The sequence below is a fragment of the Coregonus lavaretus genome (genome assembly GCF_964263955.1).
Source record: "Coregonus lavaretus genome assembly, chromosome: 29".
NCBI lineage: Eukaryota > Metazoa > Chordata > Actinopteri > Salmoniformes > Salmonidae > Coregonus > Coregonus lavaretus.
This window is the reverse complement of record NC_140016.1, coordinates 10,694,444-10,711,577: the sequence shown is the minus strand read 5'-3', so window position 1 is coordinate 10,711,577 and position 17,134 is coordinate 10,694,444.

Genomic DNA, 17,134 nt, shown 5'->3' with positions numbered 1-17,134 from the left:
CCAGCCCCAGCCCCAGTCCCAGCCCTACAGCAGCCCCAGCTCCAGCCAGCCAGCAGGGAAGGAGTAGCCTACACTGGGTATAAAGGCACTAGCCAGGGGCCTCCCCTTGGAATGCCAGGGCCAGCTCTCAGCGGTGACAAAGACAGTCTAGAATGTCTGACATTGTCAACCTGCACACCAAGGCATGAGGAGGCTGTTTGTTCAGGGGCAAACTGACCCCCGAGAGTAGCTGTCGTGTGGAATAGGAGAGGAACAGGATCAGAGGAAGAGATGCTGATGCAGGAGGGAGGGAGAGAGGGAGGGTCACTCTTCTGTTTGAGGGCCAATACACTTCAGGAAGTGTCTTTGGACTGAGGATCTAGTTGGAATCATAGAGATAGAACATAGAGATAGAACTGTTCTATTATCTATTGTTGGGATGGCAAAATCTATGGGATTCTATACAGTTAAAGAACCTAGTTTTTTATTTGGTGGGGCTATGATGTGTTGGAAGGGCTCTGTTTATTCCAGAAGGATTTTGAAGGAATTCACCTGTTTTATTCTCGTTTTACGTGTGACTAGATGATGCTGAAAGGAGCAGAAAGATATCTGCCACAGATATCATTTCAAAATGTATTATTTATTCATTTCTAGATACAAATATTTATGTTATATATTTATTTATTTCAGAATATATTTTTACAGTTAAATATACAGTACTGTATAGAGAAACCACTAGAAATTGTATCTACATAGAGATAATCTGAGGATAGCTGTTTTCTCACTTAGCTTGGGCCACATTGTGAAATTATCTTAACATAATGTGTGGGAAAATCTATAATTTACTGAATCTTTCCCAAAGAAGCCCTCCGTTGTATGCATCACATTTAACGTCTGTGTCAGTGAATCCTTATTAAAGTCAGTGAACTGGATTTGTCTTTTTTATATTGTCTGTTTGGAACATTTAAGGATGTATTGTAAATGTAAATGTTTTAACATTTGGGTTCAGAATCTAAGAGGACCACACTGTTTATTACCTACATGGTTTTCTTGATGAACCAACTGACAAAAAATATATAAAAAATTAACTAGTTTAACTCAGTTTTAAAAGTTCACATTTTCTAAAGAGACATACATTTTGGCTATAGCTTTGTCTTTTGAAATTGGTGAGTTCAAATACATAAACCTATTTACGAGATCATTGTTGTTCTTTTTATGATTGCCATTATGTTGAGAGACAAGAGCGAGGTTCCCATATATGCATAAAAACTTCAAAGTCATGCTGTGGAACTTGCTCACGTAGTGGCCTCACAATGCAACGACCAGGGCCAAATAAAAAATGACCTTTACCTCTGGTCCGTTCAGCGGCTTGGCAGCTGTATAAAACTGGAGGTCAGCGCGATAAGGGCTAAGTAAGCTCTGTTGACAGTTGCAGAATGATAGTCCTGATTAATAGTATTATTGAACAATGAAAGAGAGCCAAGGTGGCCAAGAAATCTCTCCAGCCTCCAGACTGAGTGAAAACCTTTGTGTCCCATTCTTTTTTGTAAAACCGTAGCCTTTTTTTCATCTGCTGACAGCTTTAACGTAGCAGAAAGCGTGTCCACTGAGTTGATGGATATTTCTTTGTGTGAAATTGTTTCACAGAGAGATTGTTTTACAATATCCATGCAATTTCAGTGATAAACAAATTATTTATAGGGGCTTGTCCTCAAAGGAGGAGATATAGCCCTCTAAGTACCTGCATTTCTCTATCCAACTGTAACCAAAACAATGTTTTGGAGGAAACAGGAATTAGACACGTTATATAAAACGTATGATCTTTGGACAATGGCTGAACAGGCATATTTATTTAAAAGCCACTATTTTGGTATCTTTGTACAGTTTCCTCAACGGTTGGGAGGATATCTGTGTTGAAGCATGAAAGCTAAAGGCCTGTGATCTCAACATCTCTGTGATGGCAAGCCAACTGCTGTCTTGACATGGGGAGTCTGCTCTGTTGCCAACTCTCAGCCTTGTAGGATACAATGGGACTTTCCCATCAGAACACCTACATAATCAACAACTACCTCTATCTCTTCTCTCACCATAATGATATCATGCACCTTGTTGAACTGTGCTCTCTATGTTTATGTGTATATTCCCTGGCTATCTACCCCATAAACACGTATTCCCTGGCTATCTACCCCATAAACACATATTCCCTGGCTATCTACCCCATAAACACATATTCTCTGGTAAACCTACCCCATAAACACGTATTCCCTGGCTATCTACCCCATAAACACGTATTCACTGGCTATCTATCCCATAAACATGTATTCACTGGCTATCTACCCCATAAACACATATTCCCTGGCTGTCTACCCCATAAACACGTATTCCCTCACTATCTACCCCATAAACACGTATTCCCTGGCTGTCTACCCCATAAACACGTATTCCCTGACTATCTACCCCATAAACACGTATTCCCTGGCTATCTACCCCATAAACACGTATTCCCTGGCTATCTACCCCATAAACACATATTCCCTGGCTATCTACCCCATAAACACGTATTCCCTGGTAAACCTACCCCATAAACATGTATTCCCTGGCTATCTACCCCATAAACACATATTCCCTGACTATCTACCCCATAAACACGTATTCCCTGGTAAACCTACCCCATAAACACGTATTCCCTGGCTATCTATCCCATAAACACATATTCCCTGACTATCTACCCCATAAACACGTATTCCCTGACTATCTACCCCATAAACACGTATTCCCTGGCTATCTACCCCATAAATACGTATTCTGATTTTAGATGCATTACTAACTGTTACATATTCAGTTTAAAGAGGTCAATTTTGTTTCTTCATAGTCCTGCAACTAAAATATTGCTATTTTAAAACAGAACAGATGCGCAATTGTAAACATAACAGCTATAAAATGTATGTTTTATTTAAAAAATGGTATTCAACAGTGATCATTGAAATGTGCTGAAATGTCACGACTGGCAGCTCCCATTCCTGGGGAGTGTCATCAAAGGTTGCTTCCATGTGAAAAGGACCGGCTTAGTCTCAGTGGTTCCCTCTGTTGGATGTTACATTCTGCATGAAAAACCAAAAGATTCAAAGTAACCTAACATTTACAAAGACTGGCACTTAGCCATTACCTTTCTGGCCATAGAAAAATACTTTGTGTTAATGTAAGTGTTCTCCCTTGACATTTTGAGGGTCATGTCTCTAAACAGGTTTCCACCCTGACTTGTGATACCTGATGCCCAGAAGTGCTCTTTGGCACTTGTTGAACTGATGTTTTGGAGTCACCCTAGCCTTTAGAGAGATACTTTTGTTCCCCCAGCAGGTGGTCTGTGGCTACTTACTGAAAACACTTAAACCCCTCATCCATCCCACTCGGGGGCTCTCTCTTACTTAATGGATGCTTCCTGACTTTCATCACCTCCTCAGCCACAGCCTCAAAGGCCCCTGCAGGAAGCCCAATCAGGTGTGTTTCTCAGTGTGTGTGTGTCTCTGTCTGTCTGTCTGTGTGTGTGTGTGTGTGTGTGTGTGTGTGTGTGTGTGTGTGTGTGTGTGTGTGTGTGTGTGTGTGTGTGTGTGTGTGTGTGTGTGTGTGTGTGTGTGTGTGTGTGTGTGTGTGTGTGTGTGTGTGTGTGTGTGTGTGTGTGTGTGTGTGTGTGTGAATGAGTCCACGGAGCAGGTATGGAAGTCAGTGTTCATCCATGCCTGTCTATCTCTGCAGTCAGTCCAGTCAGACAGCGTGTGCAGGTGTTCCCACCGCTCCTCATCCTCTGTCGCCTGTTTGTCAGCTGGGGATATGGGAGGTGAGTTAGCATCAGCATAACTGCCTACTGGAAATATAGGTAGCTTTGTTGTCTGCCCCAATTATTAGAGAGCATAATTTCTATCTTTAGAAAGGCTGGCCTGAGGAACACAGCAGGGGAAGTGCCAAGAGCTTAACTCACCTACTGTTGTAAAGCCATGGTCACTTCTAAGAAGTGGTGTCTGTCTGTCTGTCTGTTTAAGGATGGTGTCTGACTGTCTCTTTGTGTTGTTGAAATCCTACAACTATTGATTTTAGGCTCTTTGGTGTTTGTTGATTCAATAGTAAATTGCCATGCTCACCAAATTATGAGTTACAATGGTGTGTGCATGGTTTAAGTCTGTGTACATGGCAGTCTACCGACATATTAAGACTGGGATAAAAGTATGCTATTTAAGCACTTTATATTTTTGTTCCTGAATCCCTTCAACTTTTACTTCAGTGGGCTAAATCAGGGTCCCACAGAGTGTTTCTTGGTAGTATTAAACAAATCTACTTTGAAACAAAAGTATACACCTCACACACAGTCTTAAAAAATGAAGACACTTGTACCATGTCAGATATAGAGTTGAAATGTATTACATTTTGAGTTTGCATCCCAATATTACACTTTATATACATCACAGAAGACTGAAATATAACAAAACCGTTTGACATAGAAACACTGGATTTTCGGCTGGTTTTTGAAATAATGTTTATTAATTATGGAATTATGGAAAATTATTAATAACATTCCACCCATGAGGCCACTAGGTCATTTGACTGCAGGAAAGAGCTACTCTGGCGGAGTTACCTTGATTGTATCTACAGTATAAACCAACACACATCCTGGGGCGCGAGAAGAAAATCCCCCAAAATAGAAGAATGAAAGAAAAAGATTTCATCATCTGAAGATTTTAGGCTTCTGCGATAACTCATCCGGGAAGACTGGTGTACTAAAGGTTCATCCCACAACAGAAGACATCAAGGTAGAGAGGTGCAGAATGACCATGGTGTTATATTTCCTATATTGTAACTCCTTTCAAGTACAATCGTTTTTCTTATGTCATAGCTATCCTTGAGGGTTTTGTGGTCTACTTTCCAAAAACTGCAATTAGGCTCTGCATATTTGATTTACTGTCATTTCAGTTCCAGAGCTGTCAGCTCCAATGGAAAATATGCTCCTCTGTTTAGATCTCCATGGAAACATTAGGAGAAAAAACAACTTTGCAAAAGACCTTTGAGCACTGCTATTTACACACCATACAAATGTTGTCTTTCAGTTTTAACATACATACCTAGAGCAGGGCTTGCAGTTCTAGTTTTCCCAGCAGGTAACTGACAGAGTTGTGTCTTAGAGCATTAAAGAGATGATCTGAGACTGGGAGTAGAACTGGGAGGCCCAAGAAGGAAAACTGTACTGATACAACAAACAGACCAACTGTGTCCCAAATGGCACCCTATCCCCTATATAGTGCCCTACTGTTGCACCCTATTCCCTATATAGTGCCCTACTGTTGCACCCTATTCCCTATATAGTACCCTACTGTTGCACCATATCCCCTATATAGTACCCTACTGTTGCACCCTATTCCCTATATAGTACCCTACTGTTGCACCCTATGTCCTATATAGTACCCTACTGTTGCACCCTATTCAATATATAGTGCCCTACTGTTGCACCCTATTCCCTATATAGCACCCTACTGTTACACCCTATTCCCTATATAGTACCCTACTGTTGCACCCTATTCCCTATATAGTACCCTACTGTTGCACCCTATTCCCTATATAGGACCCTATTGTTGCACCCTATCCCCTATTTAGTGCCCTACTATTGTACCCTATTCCCTATATAGTACCCTATTGTTGCACCCTATTCCCTATATAGTACCCTACTGTTGCACCCTATTCCCTATATAGTACTCTGTTGTTGCACCCTATCCCCTATTTAGTGCCCTACTATTGTGCCCTATTTCCTATATAGTGCCCTACCTTTGACCAGCGTCCCAGGTCAAAAGTAGGGCACTATATAGGGAATAGGGTGCTAGGGTACCATTTGGGACGTAACAACAGACTGACACCTGGCATCTGCAGCAGCTGCTTGACTCAGATGATACAGTACACAGTAAAACGTCTAGTCACGATAATACCCCATCACTATAAATCCCAAGGAATGACTGCATACATGTCTGGGATTGTTATCTATAAGTTACACAGTATATTCTGTGTTTTAGCTATACATTATAAATGCTGTGTTTTAGCTATATGTTATACAGTATATTCTGTGTTTTAGCTATATGTTATAAATGCAGTGTTTTAGCTATACGTTATACAGTATATTCTGTGATTTAGCTATACATTATAAATGCTGTGTTTTAGCTATACGTTATACAGTATATTCTGTGTTTTAGCTATACGTTATAAATGCTGTGTTTTAGCTATACGTTATAAATGCTGTGTTTTAGCTATACGTTATACAGTATATGCTGTGTTTTAGCTATACGTTATACAGTATATTCTGTGTTTTAGCTATACGTTATACAGTATATGCTGTGTTTTAGCTATACGTTATACAGTATATTCTGTGTTTTAGCTATACGTTATACAGTATATGCTGTGTTTTAGCTATACGTTATACAGTATATTCTGTGTTTTAGCTATACGTTATACAGTATATTCTGTGAAATACCTATTTTTTCTTACCCACTCTCAACCCACATCTCTGCTTGTCTGCTCCCAGTTGTGATGTATTGTTTTTTAATGCACTGCACCACCCCCACCACAACACTTCATAGTCTTTCCCCACAGTCAGTTTCCCCCCACCACAACCCTTCATAGTCTTTCCCCACAGTCAGTTTCCCCCCACCACAACACTTCATAGCCTTTCCCCACAGTCAGTTCCCAGCACAACCTTTCATAGCCTTTCCCCACTGTCAGTTTCCCCACCCACCAAAAACCATTATATCCCTTCCCCAGAGTCAGTCGTCCACCCCCCCCCCACACTTCCACCTCACATCTGCTGACCAAACCTGTCTTTATGTCCCATGTGGACACCTCGGCCGCCCCTGTGCCCGGCCCATGTGTCCACATTACAAAGCCACAAATTAGGTCTTGACATTTGGGCGCTATAATTGCCGCCTGAAAAGCATGAGGCATCAATTAGGCTCTCAGCACCATGACAGGTTATCCCTACAGGACATAATCGCCCTGCCGGACTCCCAGACTGGAGTGCCCTGTCAGGGCACATTCACACACACACACACACACACACACACACACACACACACACACACACACACACACACACACACACACACACACACACACACACACACACACACACACACACACACACACACACACACACACACACACACACACACACACACATACACCCAGACCACACTATTATGGCTCTCTCATGCCCCAGCGCAAATCATTCACTTAGCTGCAGTGATTTAAACACAGAGACATTACTCCACTCAATGATAAATTGTGGGACATAGCTAGCAACTTTTTACCCCAAAACTAAAATGTAATCTGATTGAATGTGGTAGTCAGTATCAGATAAATATTTGTTCAGTACTGTAGTTGGACTTCCACAAACAGTCTGACACAACCAGTAGTCGATAAGATACATCATCATTATGAAATGATTGATTTGTAATGATAATTTATACATGAGGGTAGAGGAGGGAGTTGGGCTGGGGGCTTGGTAGTAGGTCTCTGGGTGAAGCAGTAGTAACAGCTGCAAAGATCCCTTCAGGGGTGGACTGGCCATAGGGCAATTCTGGCAAACGGCAGATGGGTTGGTTCATCTTTAGCCCAGTGGGCCTGTCTAAATTTGGGGTTTTGCGCAAAATTATCATTATTTGTCTAATAATGGGGGCCTCGAGGAAGAAAAAAAATACCAGTGTGGGGGCCTTGAGTAAAAAAGGGGGCAGGGGTGTTAGAAATGCCTGGGCCGAGTTTTGGTCCCAATCCATCCCTGGATCCCTTTGATTCTCTGGCTGTGGAGCTGCCTGACAGTTTTCTCTCCCAAAGGGATCACAGATCTTTAAGGTCACAACAAAGGTCAATTGGTTCATTTCCATAGTTTCCACTTTAAACATTCTTCTGGGTTTTGTAAGTAATTCAATCAGCAGCAACAACACTGGTTAACAGCCCAGCATTACCAACAGTCATTAAGGATGGATGCAGCGCAGCGTACACATCCTGGAGAAGTGGTTTAGGATGCAAAACACTCTGCAGGATGCTGAAATTAGACCCATGTAATGATAATGGTTTTTCTAATACACATGACTTTGACTTGGGGAGCATGCAGTGTGGATAAAATGTTCTTCTTGGGGGGAAATCTGAGTATAGGATATGCTTATACTTTCTTTATAAAACAGACACATTACTTCCTGCTTTTCTTTATAAAACAGACACATTACTATCTGCTTTTCTTTATAAAACAGACACATTACTTCCTGCTTTTCTTCATAAAACAGACACATTACTTCCTGCTTTGGATAAGTATGAAAACACACATCATACAGAATAAAATATAGTTTTTGGTATAAGATATCAAGAGAGAACACGTTGTAATGCTTGGAGGAGTCTGTTCTGCTAAAACACATGACCTCACCTATATGTAAAGTCAAGCTTTCACATAATCACATGTATGTATGTATGTATGTATGTATGTATGTATGTATGTATGTATGTATGTATTGATACATCATATGTATGGGCCCAAAATAAACAGTTTCATGGCAAAAGCAAATAGTCTATTTGTAGAAGGCATGAGATTAGATAGACTGTACTCTACACTCAATACCTACTGGTGAAAGTGGAAATGTGCTTTGTTGTTCCTAAGTCAGGCGGAAAATTGCTAACCCATTTGTCATTGTGTGCCAAGATGTGGAGGTCAGTCAATGGATTCCTTCATGACAAGCTTACGGAGTCAAATGTTTTTCCATGGCCTCACCCTTTCACACCTGCACCTCCAGGTAAAATAACAAAATGAAGGGAAGACAGAGAGAAAAGAGGGCTTAGAGAGAGGGAGAGAATTAAAGACAGAGGAAGGGGGAAATGATAGGCAAGAAGAATGTCCTGTGTAATCCTGCATGTTCATTGCATGCAAACCAATAAATCAGAAAACCACAGATTAATTAATTATGCCGATGACCACAAAACATTATTATACAGTAGGCTCATGAGGATGGAATTGTATGTTGTTTTCTGCGTTAAAACAGGAATTAGTTGATTTCACAACGTGTAGTTCTTTTCATGTTTACTGTGGTGGGATGCATTGAGTTTTCAACAAACAGCTAGTGATTGACTTGCTAATCCTCTTGGATGGGTTTCTTACTTCAGGGGTGATTCCATGGCTTATAAAACATACTTGGATTCTGGAGGGACTTTGCGTCTGAATTTTTAAATGGATGACAACAATGCGCCAGAGTGTGTACAGACCATACAAAGCTAACACAGTAAATGTACAGGTAACTGTCAAAATAAAGGAAACACCAACATAAATTGTCTTAATAGGCTGTATGTCCACCACGGGCCAGAACTGCTTCAATCACACCTTGGCATAGATTCTACAAGTGTCTGGAACTATATTGGAAGGAAGGTGACACCATTCTTCCACGAGAAATTCCATCATTTGGTGTTTTGTTGATGGTGGTGGAAAACGCTGTCTCAGGCGACGCTCCAGAATCTCCCATTAGTGTTCAATTGGGTTGAGATCTGATGACTGAGACGGCCAAGGCATATGGTTTACATTGTTTTCATGCTCATCAAACCATTCAGTGACCACTCATGCCCTGTGGATGGGGGCATTGTCATCCTATGGGGGCATAGCCATGGTAGCCAAAATAATGGCCTGCCCAGTGTTTTTATACATGACCCTAAGCATGATAGGATGTTAATTGCTTATTTAACTCAGGAACCACACCTGTGTGGAAGCACCTGCTTTCAATATATTTTGTATGCCTAATTTATTTACGTGTTTCCTTTATTTTGGCAGTTACCTGTAGCTCTCTCTGTATAGGATCAATGAAAATAAATTAAAAAGACAAATTGTTTTAACTGTTTTTCTACCGTTTGTTCTGCCTGCTATTGACCGAATTGGACAGAGAATGAGCAGCTGTCGCTGCCGGGCTCAAACAAAGTTAGAGTCATGTACAAGACATTGTTTAAATGATCACCCCTAGCCACAGTATTGGTCTTTTGATTAGAATGTAAATCAATCATGCCAAACTTCACAACCACAAGACTCTCTCTGCCTCAAATATCAGAGGGTCATATTAGGGTCATTCTTAACCTGAGTGGCTTTTGGGCATGGCTTTTTTATGTATTCTAAATCAACTAAAATGGCAGCTTAATCACTTTAAATAATTTTTACCATTATGATAACACTGTTGTGTAATGAAACAAAAACATGTATGACATGTAACTATTTGTAATATTAAAGTGTTTTTCATGATTGCAAAAGGACGCAAATGCCACTGTAATTATAGAAAATTCTAATATCAAGAAGACCCAAAAAGAAGATTAAAGGATTTCATTCAATCCCTGCCATAAATCATATTCAAGTTGAAAGTGTGTCACCCAAAAATCAAGTGCTTCCCTTGTATCAGTGACTCAACAGTGATATATTTTCACAAGGTCACAGTTGGGATATCAAACAGAAGGGCCTAGTTGTCGATGTGTAAATCTACCTCTTGGTCACACTGTGGTGTTGGATAAATCATAGGGCTAAACATGGACAAGCCCCAGCTGGTCACCAGAGGAACCAGGGATCACAGAGGACTGCCTGAATCCCTTTTGTAGTTGTTCTGAGCACAGCCAGTATGTAGGGGACAAGAGAGACTTCAGGGGAATCAATGAGGAATCAATAGAACTCCAATAGCGTTCCAAACCCAACAGCCTCCTACATCCACGCCCTGAATTTCTCCTAAAATGATGAAAAACCATGTAGTCGGACGAGATGATGAAGTGTTACAATAAGGGTGTGGACATGAAGCTAGGGTAAGGGTTAGGGTTACGTTGAGGATTGGGTTAGGGTTACGTTGAGGATTGGGTTAGGGTTACGTTGAGGATTGGGTTAGGGTTATGTTGAGGCTAGGGTTAGTGTTACATTGAGGCTAGGGTTAGTGTTACATTGAGGCTAGGGTTAGGGTTGAACCGGGATGTGGAAATGAAGCTAGGCTTAGGGTTAGGGTTAAGGTTACGGTTGAGGGTTAGGGTTGAACCGGAATGTGGAAATGAAGTTAGGGTTAGCGTTACGTTGAGGCTAGGGTTAGTGTTACATTGAGGCTAGGGTTAGGGTTACGTTGAGGTTAAGGTTAGGGTTACGTTGAGGCTAAGGTTAGGGTTGAACCGGGATGTGGACATGAAGCTAGGGTTAGCGTTACGTTGAAGCTAGGGTTAGGGTTGAATCGGGTTGTGGAAATGAAGCTCGGGTTAGGGTTAAGATTGTGGTTGAGACTAGGGTTAGGGTTAGGGTTGAACCGGGATGTGGACATGAAGCTAGGGTTAGGTTGGGGATAGCATTACTGACATTGCAATAACATTCTAGGGTTTATAACATTACAACAATCAAGGCGTGAGCACAGGAAACACAAAAATACAAATACACAACTATAAAAAACACTGGGGTTACCAATACATAATGTAGTGGGGTTAGCAGTACCTAATGTCATGGGGTTACCAGTACCTAATGTAGTGGGGTTACCAGTACCTAATGTCATGGGGTTACCATTACCTAATGTAGTGGGGTTACCAATACCTAATGTAGTGGGGTTACCAATACCTAATGTAGTGGGGTTACTAATACCTAATGTAGTGGGGTTACCAATTAACAGTACCTAATGTTGTGGGGTTACCAGTACCTAAAGTACCTAATGTAGTGGGGTTAGCAGTACCTAATGTCGTGGGGTTACCAATACCTAATGTAGTGGGGTTACCAGTCCCTAATGTCATGGGGTTACCAGTACATAATGTAGTGGGGTTACCAATACCTAATGTAGTGGGGTTACCAATTAACAGTACCCAATGTTGTGGGGTTACCAGTATATAATGTAGTGGGGTTACCAATACCTAAAGTACCTAATGTAGTGGGGTTACCAGTATATAATGTTGTGGGGTAACCAGTACGTAATGTAGTGGGGTTACCAGTACATAATGTAGTGGGGTTGCCAATACCTAATGTCGTGGGGTAACCAGTACGTAATGTAGTGGGGTTACCAGTACATAATGTAGTGGGGTTACCAGTACCTAATGTCGTGGGGTAACCAGTACGTAATGTAGTGGGGTTAGCAGTACATAATGTAGTGGGGTTACCAATTAACAGTACCTAATGTAGTGGGGTTACCAGTACATAGTGTAGTGGGGTTACCAATTAACAGTACCTAATGTAGTGGGGTTACCAGTACATAATGTAGTGGGGTTACCAATACCTAATGTCGTGGGGTAACCAGTACGTAATGTAGTGGGGTTACCAGTACCTAAAGTACCTAATGTAGTGGGGTTACCAATACCTAATGTAGTGGGGTTACCAGTACATAATTTAGTGGGGTTACCAATACCTAATATAGTTGGGTTACCAATACCTAATGTAGTGGGGTTACCAATACCTAATGTCGTGGGGATACCAATACCTAATGTCGTGGGGTTACCAATACCTAATGTAGTGGGGTTACCAGTACATAATGTAGTGGGGTTACCAATACCTAATGTAGTGGGGTTACCAATACCTAATGTAGTGGGGTTACCAATACCTAATGTCGTGGGGTTACCAATTCCTAATGTCGTGGGGTTACCAATACCTAATGTAGTGGGGTTACCAGTACATAATGTAGTGGGGTTACCAATACCTAATGTAGTGGGGTTACCTGTACCTAATGTAGTGGGGTTACCAATACCTAATGTAGTGGGGTTACCAATACCTAATGTCGTGGGGTTACCAATAGCTAATGTAGTGGGGTTAGCAGTACCTAATGTCGTGGGGTTACCAATACCTAATGTAGTGGGGTTAGCAGTACCTAATGTCGTGGGGTTACCAGTACCTAATGTAGTGGGGTTACCAATACCTAATGTCGTGGGGTTACCAATTAACAGTACCTAATGTCGTGGGGTTACCAATTAACAGTACCTAATGTAGTGGGGTTAGCAGTACCTAATGTAGTGGGGTTACCAGTACCTAATGTCATGGGGTTACCATTACCTAATGTAGTGGGGTTACCAATACCTAATGTAGTGGGGTTACCAATACCTAATGTAGTGGGGTTACTAATACCTAATGTAGTGGGGTTACCAATTAACAGTACCTAATGTTGTGGGGTTACCAGTACCTAAAGTACCTAATGTATTGGGGTTAGCAGTACCTAATGTCGTGGGGTTACCAATACCTAATGTAGTGGGGTTACCAATACCTAATGTCGTGGGGTTACCAATACCTAATGTAGTGGGGTTAGCAGTACCTAAAGTACCTAATGTAGTGTGGTTACCAGTCCCTAATGTCACGGGGTTACCAGTACATAATGTAGTGGGGTTACCAATACCTAATGTAGTGGGGTTACCATTTAACAGTACCCAATGTTGTGGGGTTACCAGTATATAGTGTAGTGGGGTTACCAATACCTAAAGTACCTAATGTAGTGGGGTTACCAGTATATAATGTTGTGGGGTAACCAGTACGTAATGTAGTGGGGTTACCAGTACATAATGTAGTGGGGTTACCAATACCTAATGTCGTGGGGTAACCAGTACGTAATGTAGTGGGGTTACCAGTACATAATGTAGTGGGGTTACCAGTACCTAATGTCGTGGGGTAACCAGTACGTAATGTAGTGGGGTTACCAGTACATAATGTAGTGGGGTTACCAATTAACAGTACCTAATGTAGTGGGGTTACCAGTACATAATGTAGTGGGGTTACCAATTAACAGTACCTAATGTAGTGGGGTTACCAGTACATAATGTAGTGGGGTTACCAATACCTATTGTCGTGGGGTAACCAGTACGTAATGTAGTGGGGTTACCAGTACCTAAAGTACCTAATGTAGTGGGGTTACCAATACCTAATGTAGTGGGGTTACCAGTACATAATTTAGTGGGGTTACCAATACCTAATATAGTGGGGTTACCAATACCTAATGTAGTGGGGTTACCAATACCTAATGTAGTGGGGTTACCAATACCTAATGTCGTGGGGTTACCAATACCTAATGTCGTGGGGTTACCAATACCTAATGTAGTGGGGTTACCAGTACATAATGTAGTGGGGTTACCAATACCTAATGTAGTGGGGTTACCTGTACCTAATGTAGTGGGGTTACCAATACCTAATGTAGTGGGGTTACCAATACCTAATGTTGTGGGGTAACCAGTACGTAATGTTGTGGGGTTACCAGTACATAATGTAGTGGGGTTACCAGTACCTAATGTCGTGGGGTTACCAGTACGTAATGTAGTGGGGTTACCAATACCTAATGTAGTGAGGTTACCAATACCTAATGTCATGGGGTAACCAGTACATAATGTAGTGGGGTTACCAGTACATAATGTAGTGGGGTTACCAGTACCTAATGTCGTGGGGTTACCATTACCTAATGTAGTGGGGTTACCAATACCTAATGTAGTGGGGTTACCATTACCTACTGTAGTGGGGTTACCAATACCTAATGTAGTGGGGTTACCAATACCTAATGTCGTGGGGTAACCAGTACATAATGTAGTGGGGTTACCAGTACATAATATAATGGGTTACCAGTACATAAGGTAATGGGGTTACCAGTACCTAATGTCGTGGGGTTACCAGTACGTAATGTAGTGGGGTTAACAGTACCTAAAGTACCTAATGTAGTGGGGTTACCAGTACCTGACTGTAAGTCGCTTTGGATAAAAGCGTCTGCTAAATGGCATATTATTATTATTTGTTATTACTAATGTTGTGGAGTTACCAATACCTAATGTAGTGGGGTTACCAATTAGCAGTACCTAATGTAGTGGGGTTACCAATACCTAATGTAGTGGGGTTACCATTACCTAATGTAGTGGGGTTACCATTACCTAATGTAGTGGGGTTACCAATACCTAATGTTGTGGGGTTACCATTACCTAATGTAGTGGGGTTACCATTACCTAATGTAGTGGGGTTACCAATACCTAATGTAGTGGGGTTACCAATACCTAATGTAGTGGGGTTACCAATTAACAGTACCTAATGTAGTGGGGTTACCAGTATATAATGTAGTGGGGTTACCAATACCTAATGTCGTGGAGTAACCAGTACGTACCAGTACCTAAAGTACCTAATGTAGTGGGGTTACCAGTACCTAATGTAGTGGGGTTACCAGTACATAATTTAGTGGGGTTACCAATACGTAATAACTTATAACTTAACTTATGCCATTTAGCAGACGCTTTTATCCAAAGCGACTTACAGTCATGCGTGCATACATTTTTTTGTGTATGGGTGGTCCCGGGGATCGAACCCACTACCTTGGCGTTACAAGCGCCGTGCTCTACCAGCTGAGCTACAGAGGACCACATGTAGTGGGGTTACCAGTACCTAATGTCGTGGGGTTACCAGTACGTAATGTAGTGGGGTTACCAATACCTAATGTAGTGAGGTTACCAATACCTAATGTCATGGGGTAACCAGTACATAATGTAGTGGGGTTACCAGTACATAATGTAGTGGGGTTACCAGTACCTAATGTCGTGGGGTTACCATTACCTAATGTAGTGGGGTTACCAATACCTAATGTAGTGGGGTTACCATTACCTAATGTAGTGGGGTTACCAATACCTAATGTAGTGGGGTTACCAATACCTAATGTCGTGGAGTAACCAGTACGTACCAGTACCTAAAGTACCTAATGTAGTGGGGTTACCAGTACCTAATGTAGTGGGGTTACCAGTACCTAATGTAGTGGGGTTACCAGTACATAATGTCGTGGGGTTACCAATACCTAATATAGTGGGGTTACCAATACCTAATGTAGTGGGGTTACCAGTACCTAATGTAGTGGGGTAACCAATACCTAATGTAGTGGGGTTACCAATACCTAATGTCGTGGGGTTACCAATACCTAATGTAGTGGGGTTACCAGTACATATTGTAGTGGGGTTACCAATACCTAATGTAGTGGGGTTACCTGTACCTAATGTAGTGGGGTTACCAATACCTAATGTAGTGGGGTTACCAATACCTAATGTTGTGGGGTAACAAGTTCATAATGTAGTGGGGTTACCAGTACATAAGGTAATGGGGTTACCAGTACCTAATGTTGTGGGGTTACCAGTAAGCAATTTAGTGGGGTTAACAGTACCTAAAGTACCTAATGTAGTGGGGTTACCAGTACCTAATGTCGTGGGGTTACCAATACCTAATGTAGTGGGGTTACCAATTAACAGTACCTAATGTTGTGGGGTTACCATTACCTAATGTTGTGGGGTTACCATTACCTAATGTAGTGGGGTTACCAATACCTAATGTAGTGGGGTTACCAATTAGCAGTACCTAATGTAGTGGGGTTACCAATACCTAATGTAGTGGGGTTACCATTACCTAATGTAGTGGGGTTACCATTACCTAATGTAGTGGGGTTACCAATACCTAATGTTGTGGGGTTACCATTACCTAATGTAGTGGGGTTACCATTACCTAATGTAGTGGGGTTACCAATACCTAATGTAGTGGGGTTACCAATACCTAATGTAGTGGGGTTACCAATTAACAGTACCTAATGTAGTGGGGTTACCAGTATATAATGTAGTGGGGTTACCAATACCTAATGTCGTGGAGTAACCAGTACGTACCAGTACCTAAAGTACCTAATGTAGTGGGGTTACCAGTACCTAATGTAGTGGGGTTACCAGTACATAATTTAGTGGGGTTACCAATACGTAATAACTTATAACTTAACTTATGCCATTTAGCAGACGCTTTTATCCAAAGCGACTTACAGTCATGCGTGCATACATTTTTTTGTGTATGGGTGGTCCCGGGGATCGAACCCACTACCTTGGCGTTACAAGCGCCGTGCTCTACCAGCTGAGCTACAGAGGACCACATGTAGTGGGGTTACCAGTACCTAATGTCGTGGGGTTACCAGTACGTAATGTAGTGGGGTTACCAATACCTAATGTAGTGAGGTTACCAATACCTAATGTCATGGGGTAACCAGTACATAATGTAGTGGGGTTACCAGTACATAATGTAGTGGGGTTACCAGTACCTAATGTCGTGGGGTTACCATTACCTAATGTAGTGGGGTTACCAATACCTAATGTAGTGGGGTTACCAATACCTAATGTCGTGGAGTAACCAGTACGTACC